At 34.3% G+C, this 11586-nt stretch overlaps 1 long non-coding RNA gene across 1 annotated transcript; it reads right to left on the reverse strand.

Moving 5' to 3' along the window:
- Window positions 1-2284: 2284 nt before the first annotated feature.
- On the reverse strand, window positions 2285-11586 carry LOC145296874 (uncharacterized). Its single transcript, XR_013870058.1, has 2 exons — window positions 6186-11586; window positions 2285-5979 (listed from the first exon to the last, which is right to left on the reverse strand). It is a non-coding gene; the product is annotated as an uncharacterized LOC145296874 (long non-coding RNA).

The following is an 11586-nucleotide window of genomic DNA, read 5'->3' on the forward strand; positions in this document are numbered from 1 at the left end:
AAAAAAGGAACCACGTTGGCGGCGAGAGCAATTTAGAAGCACATTTGAGTGTAGGAGGAACTTTTTAAAACAAGATTCAATCCGAACTTTGAAAAAAATAAAAAACGGTCAGACGATCCTGTGGTGTGGGATGAGCTGCAGACATAGCACGGGAAAGGAAAGCAAAGAAAAAAAAAACCCCACTTGTTTGACACAGCAGAATTTTGTTAACCACATGGCGAACAAAGAGACTTGTAAAACCAAGATGCAAGCGTAGTTTGGAAAGTGCTATAATTAAATGCCTTTTATTTCAGCTACAAAAAAGTTGAGTCGAATTTTCTTCCTTTGTGAAACTTTCGTGCACAACATCGCAAGTCCATATTAAAATGTAATATACTTTACACACGTGTGTATATGTTCTTAGAAACAAAAATACTTTTACATTATCTAAAATTAAAAATGTTAATGTTTTGTTTTGTTTTTTTACAAGGTTATCACCACTTATCAAGACCCAAGGGCCACTTGAGAATAATGTTTAATGAATGTAAGGTGGTAGTTTAGTAATTGTTAATGATATATATTGGGTAGAATTTTGATTATTTAAGAGGACGGCTCAACAACAACTTGTTTACATTGAACTTGAAGTCTACTATGTTGTACCTATTTACTATGCCTCCCCACGGAACAGAGTTAGACACCAGGGTCGTTTTTTAACGTGGAGAAAAGGTACAAAAATAAAAATTGTCTCAGTCGTGAAGGATCTCTCCTCCAACGAAAGAGAACAAGAAATAGAAGTGCAGCATCTGAAGAACAGATACTACACTTTGATCTTGTCCCGAAGGCTAAGTGTTTATGTTGTAATTGACCAGGAAGCAAGCTAATGGAACAGTCAATTTGAAAATACATTTTTGTTTGCATTTTAAAATGTGCAAATTTCAGTGTTAACAACAGAGTCAGGCTAAACCTGTTCATTTTCAGAAACTATTTCAGATTTAGTCCAATTTAAAAAAAAAAATAAAATAAAATAAATGAAATAAAAAAATCAAACATTTTTTTTTTTCTGATTTTGATTTGATTTATTTTATTGTTTCACTTTTTTCTTTTCTTTTTTTTTTTTTTTTTAATTTAATCATTTAAAAATTTTTTTTTTTTTGATCCAGAATATACAAGTTGATTTATACAGCAAGTTAACAAAATTATAATTCAGGTAACCGACTATACCACTGTATTGGAATACTTATCGTAATAATAATTAGTTATAATAATAATAATTAGTTATAATAATTAGTTATAATAATAATTAGTTATAATAATAGCAGGAAAAAGACGAAGGGGTAAGTGACAACAGGGCATTATTTTGTTTTTCTAAGGAGAGAGAGGAACGTTTTGGCCAATACATGAAATAATAAAATAACATAAAACAAAAAAGAATATTAAAATTTTTTGAGATGAGGATTGATTATTCATATTATTTGGATTATTTGGACTACTGTTCTCATCTTGGGTTGTAAAAGTTACATTCTTCTGGAGCTTAAAGGTTCAATCCTCAGTGTGGCCGACACTCAAAATATAATTGCGAATTACTTAGGACTTCTTTTAGACAAGAACATGCTATCACCGTTGATTAAATAAAGGCTTCCATTCAAAATTTCATACAGATTCCCAAGTTTATCAGAATAATTCCCCGAGTTCGACAAGATACATTTGAATAAGGCCGTAGGTTGCATCAACTGAAACATTGTGGAAATAACACTCAAGATGAGAACAGTAATCTGAAGAATCTAATTAATCTATAAATATAAAAGCGAATGTATGTTTGTATGTGTGTTCGCTTTTTCTGTATGTCCACAAAAGGCTTTTTTCAGAGAAGCGGTCGGTCGGTTCACAACTTCTTAAAACTTTTTATATCACATATAAATCGTAATATCTCAGCGTTAACAACGGAGCTCGCCTGTCTATTTAATTTGCTCGACTTCGGGAAGATAAATATTCAACATTTGTCGCTCGCCGCATGTGGGTTAGTCTTTTTCCTATAACATCTTGGGAAAATAAAAATAAAAAAAAGCGTTCCCGCAATAAATGAAATACTATCCCGCAGGCCTCATTAGGTCAGTAAAACGTGCACCTGCCAAATCCAAGTAATTAAATAAATTCAAACGTGTTTCCGTTAGCATCTCGCGGTGGCCCAATGGTTAAAACTGTCGCACTCTTTTTTTTTTCACACTTTAATTTCCAACTTTGCCTCAACGGTTCGGATTCGATCCTCATACTTACCTACCAAAACATTTTTTTTTATTTTAACCCCCCCCCCCCCCGGAGTTTTCACACACACCTCCAAACACCCAGGCAACGCCGGGTACCCCTCACTAGTATGAAATAAAAAATGCTTATTTTATAAACATTCTAAAACGTAAAAGTTCTGAATTTTTTAGATGAGGGTTGATTATTTATATTACTTGTATTGATCGGACTATTATTCTCATTTTGAATGTGGTTTGTGCAACGTTTCAATCGGATTCGCCTTCGACTGTCCTTGACATGTTTATTGTTGTTTGGAAAAGAAAAGAGAAAAGTTACTGGCTCCGTGGCTATTTTCGTATTCTTTGAGTTAGTCTCTATTTTATGGCTATGCTTTTGTATTTGTGAATAAAAAAAAAAAAATAAAATTGGTTAACAAATTTCAAAAGTGTAAAATGTTTGTTTTGTCTACAATTAAAGGCTACTAATCTCTAGTAATAGAGACTAACTCAGAAAATATCTAAGAAACCAGTAGCAATTCTAAAACTTATCGTTTAAACTTAAGTAAATGCACACAAACTTTATTTATTTTTTTCCCCCCCAGATAAAAACAGATTCTTTCAACATTTTTGTTTACAAACTAGCAGGCCACCCGGCGTTGTCCGGTTATAAAATATGCTTAAATATGATATTTTAATTCATGCAGATTTCGTATTTATTATTATAGGGACAATTCTTTATCGATTATTATATTGAACCTAATTTATAGTAGTGAGATCAAAACTAAAAAATATATATAACTTCGATGCAATCATCTAGAATTGAAACCAAAACATATACCTCTTCACCCTCATTACTTAGCCTCTGAGCCATGCCCTGCTCATATATATATACATATATATATATATATATATATATATATAGGGTAAGTCACGGGAAATGGATGTTTTTAGAACGTTATGGCTCCCCTTGAGTAAGGAATAGAGGGTGAGGAAGAAAGTCTTTAAACCTGCATAAGATGTCGTTTAGTTTGTTGTTATTTGTTTATTCTTTATGTTAAATTTTGTTTTAGCTATGGATTTTGAATTGCTTTTCTTTTCAGTTCATTAGCCTCATGCTACTGTGGAGTCGTGAACACCGTGTGTTTGCTTATGATACTTATGTGAAAAATGGTGAATCAAAAACATCCGTTTCCCGTGACTCATTCTGTATATATATATATATATATATATATGTGTGTGTAAAAGAGATTTAGAAGGCTGTCACAATGCGAGGAATGAATTATAGTCGCTGTTGGTAAGAGGAGACGAGAACAAGTGGCGATTTACAAATCAATAAGTACATACATATATATATATATATATATATATATATATATATATTTTTCTTTTATATATATATTTATTCAGTTGTATGGTAAAATGTCTTACTTGTAAGTCTATGCGACGTATTCCATTATTAATTTCAGCGACTATAATTCATTCCTCGCATTGTGACAGCCTTCTAAATCTCTTTTATACACCTATCCCACACAATGCTTCAAGCAAACTACATATCAACCATATATATATATATATATATATATGTATATATATATATATATATTGATAAAAAAATCAATACGAAAAATATATAGATATTTATATCTTTTCTGTTTTTATTTCCTATGTGTTGACGTGCGGGAACACAAAAAGTCTTTTGAAAAAAAATGAAAATGTTTCTTTCAAAAGCAGCCAATTTTCAACCAATCCTTCGGTCTTCTACAGCGTGAATATATATAAAGATATGACAAGTGAATATATATATATATATATATTCACCTGTCATATCTTTTTTAAGAGATGGAATCACCCGATAGTTGAAGACAAGATGCAAGCAAGCACGGTTTACAAAGTTTTATAATTATTTAGATGCAAATGAAAAAGGTTTAAAAATGTACAATCTAATTAAAATTCCTTTAAAGATAATTTTAAATTGGAAACTGAAGTTTATTTCATTTATTGGCAAAACCGTTTGCCAACACAAGACCACAGCCAACCATGTTAGCCAACTGAGGAAATGTGAAAAGAAAAACAAAAAACAAATTCAATTTCTTGACAAAAACAAGAGTTTATTACATTTCAATTTTTTTCCTAAAACAGAAAAAAAAAAAAAAAAAAAATATCGATTTTTTGTTTCAGCTGTGTATTTGTTATCCATTATGAGAAATCTTTCCAGAAAAAATTTGGAAATGAATTTTTAATTTCAATTCCTTTTTAAAATCTTGTGAGGGGATAGAGATGGTGGCGATGATCTCTTTTCTTTCTGCGCAGTCCGTTGATCACAGAAGAAACATTGCTAGTCTTTCTCTACTCGATTGTTATTTTCTTCACAGGTGCTCGACTTCCACTCTTTAAAACATTCACAGCAAAACCTCATCTTGCTACAACCACTGCAAAAACTTTTTTTTTTTACGTGTATTGAAAAACCAAGCGGAACTTCTATGTACCGAGTTTCTTTCTAAGAATTTCTCATATGTGGAACACAATACCATAGGATTGATTCCCTTCTGACTACAACAGGGTTATCTTCAAATCTAATATCAACATATAGTGTTATTGGGCTATCCATTTGACAATCTCATTAATCCTTATCCTCAACTCAATGGTGACTCATTAATATAAAAAAAAAGAAAAGATTTTTAAACAGTTGGAAAACAATTCTTTTACTGTGATGTTAATCCTGTAATGTCATCTCATTGTAACAAAGTGTCGAGGAATGAGAAAAGCAGCAGCCACATTTAAAGCATGTATGCAAATTGGCAAGTGTGCGTGCTGACGTCATGAGAAGAAGAAGGAGGGAAAAAAAAAAGGAGGAAAAAAAAATACAGCATGTGGTCAAGAAGAAAAAATAAAGACGTGCCGGGGAAGATGAATGTGTGAAAACAAGGGCGAGAAAGCGCTGGCTAGGGTCAACATGAGGTGGCGGGGAGAGAGACTTTTAAAAAGCACACATTATACGGCAGGGCATTGCAAAACACGTGTGTGCAAGAAGACAATGAAATGCGTTATTGTTGGAAGAAGTATAAATAAGTACATTTCATTTGCAATTTAAAATTTATTCCTTTATTTTGTTTGTTTGCGACGGTACTAGACAATGTGTAGGTCCGAGTGGTTGAAATGTAATGACACGGTTTAAGTGTAACAGCCACATTACAGTTGCTAATCAATTGTTTTATTAAAGAGAGGAATAAAGTATGCCCCGTAGAATATTTCCTAATGAAGTGTGTGTGAGAGAGAAAAGAAAAGAGAAAGAGAGAGAGACAGGAAGAGATAGAGGAAGAGAGGGGGATTTCAAACAACTAATTTCAGTCTAATCGATACTTTTACAAATATATATGATTGCATGAAAGTGAAACTAAGTTTCCAGAAAAATTAGGCTTTTCAGTTACATGGACTTACTTAACATATAAAGTTATCTTGCAATATTTAAAAGGTTGAACCTGAATAGCATTTAAGCTGACAGATCGATATTTGCTTCTAACTAGCCCACCTTTTTTTTTTCTTTTTTTTTTTTGCTGTTTTTTTTGTTTTAACCTAAAAAAGTACATTGTGCCAGTTTCTTGACAATATTAATTATTCTGGTTGAGAAAGATTAAATGAGAACATTCTTCACTAATGCCCTAAAGAGAAAAATCAATTCATGTCATTAAAAAAAAAAAATTAACACATTTTCTATTTTCGTCATAAAATAAATTATTGCATTTCATCTTATTGATTACACCTACTAGTGGCATCTTGGCCTTCGGGACAAGATCAAAGTGTAGTATCTGTTCTTCAGATGCTGCACTTCTATTTCTTGTTCTCTTTCGGTGGAGGAGAAATCCTTCACGACTGAGACAATTTTTATTTTTGTACCTTTTCTCCACGTTAAAAAACGACCCTGGTGTCTAACTCTGTCCCGTGGGGAGGCATAGTAAATAGGTACACCTACTAGTGGCAATCTCCATGTATATCATCAGTGCTGAAAACCATGTGGGTAGAAGTTTCAGGCCTATTCAGCAGACTTCCTCAGCGGATGGCTCGACCGAATGCAGTTAGCATTCAATCCATATTTGGAGTGAAAACTGCAACTCGTGCATACATTTTTGTTACAGAGAAACATGGTTAAGTTAATTAAGTATCTCGGACCATTTGATGTTAGTAGTCGGAAGTGATCCTGTTGAATATGAGAGGAGAGGAGTTCAACTTGGTAAAAAAAATCTTTTTTAAATAAATTAAAAAAATTTTTTTTAATAAATTTAAAACATTTTTTTAATAAATTTAAAAAAAATTTTTTAATGAATTTTTTTTAATAAATTTAAAAAATTTTTTTAAATAAATTTAAAAAAATTTTTTAAAATAAATTAAAAATTTTTTTTAAAATAAATTTAAAAATTTTTACGTCGTCAATTAAGCATTTACATTTCCTCTTACATTTGTTTTTGTTTTTTTTAATATTACTTGATTATCATACTGCTAGGTAAACATTTTTCAATCATACAAAGTATTTAGAATGATGTTTTAATCGAATGCTCTAAGCAGCTAAGATTACTGTTTTTCAATCTTAAAAATATAGGTTAATCAAATAACCATGTGACTGCTGTTTTATTACTACCAATCAGATATTTAAATAAAAAACAACAGCATAAAATAAAAAAAATACCTCATAAACATATTTGAAAAACTTGCAGATTAAAAATATTCAGTTTGAATAATAGTAATTGATCTGAACTTCTCTTCATCATGATGTTTGCCGTTACTTCCCTTTGATTGGCCACATCGCCTCATCTTCGTATTAATAAAACAACCATACAATGTGTTTGTGTTTCTCAGCTATACACAACTTTGATAAATTGAAAGATTGTCTTTTTTCCCCCCTGGGAATTAATCCCTATTTCAGTCACGTAAATTTGTTCAACGTCGAAGTTGTGTTTGACAAAACATTTGCTCATTTTCAAAGCAGAGAAAGAAGAAAAAAAAAGGGTCAGGACTTTTTAACTTTCGGTGATGTTGGAAGATCTACCTGTGAATATGGCCTTCATGATAAGGCGAGTCACGTTCAATCCAAACACAAAACGTGTCAGACAGTATCTCTTCCCATCAATCTCCACAGTCTGGTATGGCCACAGTGTCTCGTAGATTCGTACTTGGAGATACGCTCTTCTGTGGTTCAGCAGCAACACGTTAGCCTCATTTTTGGTGTCATTCGTGCATTTTAGCAGCGCAAACATCTGTGTTGTCCATGAATGCATCCATGTGATTGTTAAGTTCGCCGTAGTCCATCACTGGTTGCATCTTTATCTTATTCCGATGAATCACGGCCATCATTTCGGGTATGGCACAAGCCAACCATTGTTCATTCGTGCTCAGAGTTTCTGATCATACTCTGATCAAATTTCTACAAACACTCGATATTCAGGCACTCCATCTGCCCATTTCCATGCTGCGATTCATGCACGTCTCTGGTGGTCAAATGTAGCAATAAAGTCAGGTTCACTGATGGAGATAGTTGCACATCTGGGGACTTTCCCGCCATTGATCCGAATGGTAGGTCAAATGGTGATGCCTTCCAATCCTTCTATTTCATCGATCCTTACGGCAAGTGAAACCCCAGTAGTCTACCATGCACAACTAGCATGTTGATCCTTACATAGTTATTTTCATTTGTGGAAATGGTGATCACTCCTCTGCTACAGCATGTGATAGGGCGTACCTCCAATCGTCATGAGGTCCATCATTCCTATCTTCCAGGATCAACATCGATTCGATTCAGCTATTGTGTGCGAGGATCCAGTGTCGATTAAGGCTGAACACCGCATTCCATCAATGTAGACAGTAGCCTTTGGGAGCGTTGCATTTACATCTTTGTGGGGAAGTAGGCTGGCACTGATGCCTGGTCCCCTTGTTCATTTCCCTAACAGTCCTCGGCCCAGCGTCCAACCTTGCTGCATCGATAACAATGAGTTCAAAATTTCCAGCAGTCTCTTGCTATGATGCGACTCTTATGACCACATCTGTAACAGTTTACACTAATACTAGAGCTGCTCTTGGTAGGAATGTCAGACATGTTACTGGGTGAACTCACAGCTGCAACCAAATGGTGGCTTTAATCCCTAGTTGACGTCAGCACCCTTGCTCTTGTTATTAGGTCTCCCATGGTCAGAGTCTTTATTTTTGATGCCTGCTGGAGTTCAAATGGAGATGATATCAGGGAACCCTATAACAAATACCAGTTTTACAAACCTTACCAGATCAACTCCCTCGAAACCAGCCAATCCGACCAACTATTTAATCTTGTTTGCATAAACGTCCACCTGCTCTCCAAGCCATCTAACCACGATCAAGTTCTCATAGGCTGTAAAAGCACCATCCATGAATGCTTCTTTTAACCGGGATTCTATCGTATCAATGTCTAGTTGATCACTTTCCTCCATCTCCAAGTAGAGAGCCAATGCATTCTCCTCACAATCACGCAACCATATCTTTTTTTTTTTTTTTACACAGGCATCACCACATTATCAAGGCCAAGAGGCCACTCAAGGATAAGGGTTAAAGAGTGTACAGTAGAAATTGGACAATATAGTAATCATTAGTAATGAAAATTCGGTAAATTTGATAACTTTTATGCAACAGCTCATCAAGAACTTATTTACGTTAGACTTGAACACAACCATATTGTAGTCAGCCGGAAAGCAGGAAAACGGAAGACAATTCCACAGGCGTGCAGTTCTAAGAAAGAAGCTTTATTCATGGAATCTACGTTTAGGATTAGGCACAGATAAAGAGTGGGGGGGGATTATTGATAGTGATTTCAGCTAGACGAATGTTTCTTGTGAAAGTTTGGCGAGGGGAAACACTTTCCATGAAAATAATGATAAAGCAGAGACAAACTCGCAACATCTCTTCTGTGAGATAGAGGTTGCAGGCAAGAGAAAAGGACATCTCCTACGAGGCTACGAATTCTATTTTGAACTCTATCAAGGCAGGACAAGTCCTTTCTAGCAGCTCCTGCCCAGATGTGGCAACAGTATTCCATCCTTGGACGTACCTGGCTCTTACATAGATAGAGAATTGCATCAGCAGTGAGATATCTACCGGATTGATAGAAAGATCCCACCATTTTTCCAGCGGCCTTGGCAACCCTCGCCATATCACTGCTGATTTGTATCTTGGCCATTATTATGGCAAAGATAGCTTGAAAGATTGTCTATAGTCTTTGCAGGGGGAATTAATCGCTATTATAGTCATGTAAATTTGTTTGACATCGAAGTTGTGTTTGTATTTGACGAAACGTTTGCTTATTCTTACAGCAGAGAAGGAAGAAAAAAATAAAAGGGCTAGAACTCTCCCTAACTCATTGTTCTATTTAAGAGCTAAGATACTTCCACCACTCCTTCATTTCTTCCCCAACCAGCCGTCATATTTTTCTTTTTATCCTCTTCCCAACTGACAGCAACCTCACGTGCACAAGATAATATCACTGCCATATACCAAAATGTCTTTTTATACTGCCACCTTGAACCATGATAGCATCCAAATTTGCATTTATCTTCTTATTTTTCATATCGGACGGGTTTCAGTGCTTCTCTATAGAGGGCACATGCCAACCATGGGCACTTATTATTGCTGTAGTTCTCCACACCACTATTACATGAAGTTAATTTTCTTAATCTATTATATAAAAGTGAAAATGTGTGTGTGGCCGCATTTTTTGTATGTCTGGCAAAGGCTTTGGGGGGGGGTCTGGAGGGACACTGTTACTTACAACTTTTTATATACTCCATAGATTATAATATCTCCGATACGCCATAGATTATAATATCTCCGATACGCCATAGATTATAATATCTCCGATACGCCATAGATTATAATATCTCCGATACGCCATAGATTATAATATCTCCGATACGCCATAGATTATAATATCTCCGATACGCCATAGATTATAATATCTCCGATACGCCATAGATTATAATATCTTCGATACGCCATAGATTATAATATCTTCGATACGCCATAGATTATAATATCTTCGATACGCCATAGATTATAATATCTTCGATACGCCATAGATTATAATATCTCCGATACTCCATAGATTATGATATCTCCGATACTCCATAGATTATAATATCTTCGATACTCCATAGATTATAATATCTCCGATACTCCATAGATTATAATATCTCCAATTTATGAAACAAAGTAGTCTGTGTCTTATTTCAGCAACTTTTATGTTACAAAATTCACTTTTCTGTTACAAAATTTGTGCCGTGATTTCATTTCTCTATGGCGTGATGTTTGACCTAGAAAAACACACGTTGACATTCGTTTAACCACCCGCTTTTTTAAACGTTTAGTTTCAACCATTCTCACTTCTCTGTACTCGTAGCGCCGTGGTAAGTTATCAAGCTTTCTTTTCCGACTTTGTCTCAAGGCTTCGGGTTCGAGCCTACCTCCCTACCAAAACAATTTTTTTTTCTTTTACACCTCCAAACACCTGGGCAATGCCGGGCACCCACACTAGTTTACTAAAAATCTAACATTTATTGAATCAACAATGAAATAAGTGGAAAACTCAAACAAAATTTTAAGAATCATTTTAAAAATAAACTATAAACATGATTCATCACCATCACCAGTTTAATGTCCATTTTACATGCTGGCATACAATGGACAGCTTTTCAAAATTGACAATCCAAACTAACCTATCTCAGACCAGGTCTTTATTTATCTTCCTTTCTCTGAAGACTATTCTAATCACTTATTCCCATGTTTTCCTTGACTTACACCCTGCCACCTCAACTGTCCTACATCTACTAACCCAGATCCATTCTTTCAACGTGACCATACCATCAAAATCTCCTGTTCTCCACACATCTTATACTGTACAGGTCATTGGATCTAGGCCTATCTTTATGACTATATTTTTAATCATTTTTTTTTTGTCTCCTTACGCAAGACAATAAATCTTCACATGAGCAAATCCGAATAGGTGAAGCTATATATATAATAAATGGTAATCAATTTGTGCTTCACTTAAAACTTTACCACCATTTCACGTGTGATTCAATTGTCAAGTGTCGCAAAAACGTTAAATATTTGAATAAAATTCTAAATGTCTACGATTTTTATAACATGTGTGAAACTTGGAGACAAATGTTGTTTTTTTATTTACAAAACAAAAGTGAATTCCGTCATTTGTCTTTTTGATATCCTTCTTAGACGACTACTACCCCCCTTCTCTCCCCAAAAAAGTGGGGTTTGTATTACTGTACACATAGATTCGAAAAAGTTGTCAAAAAACAAATATATAACAAATAAATGTTATCAAAGGCAAGATAAGTTA

Source organism: Euprymna scolopes, chromosome 17, assembly GCF_053919585.1.
Source record: "Euprymna scolopes isolate OS-2025 chromosome 17, ASM5391958v1, whole genome shotgun sequence".
NCBI classification, from domain to species: Eukaryota; Metazoa; Mollusca; class Cephalopoda; order Sepiida; family Sepiolidae; genus Euprymna; species Euprymna scolopes.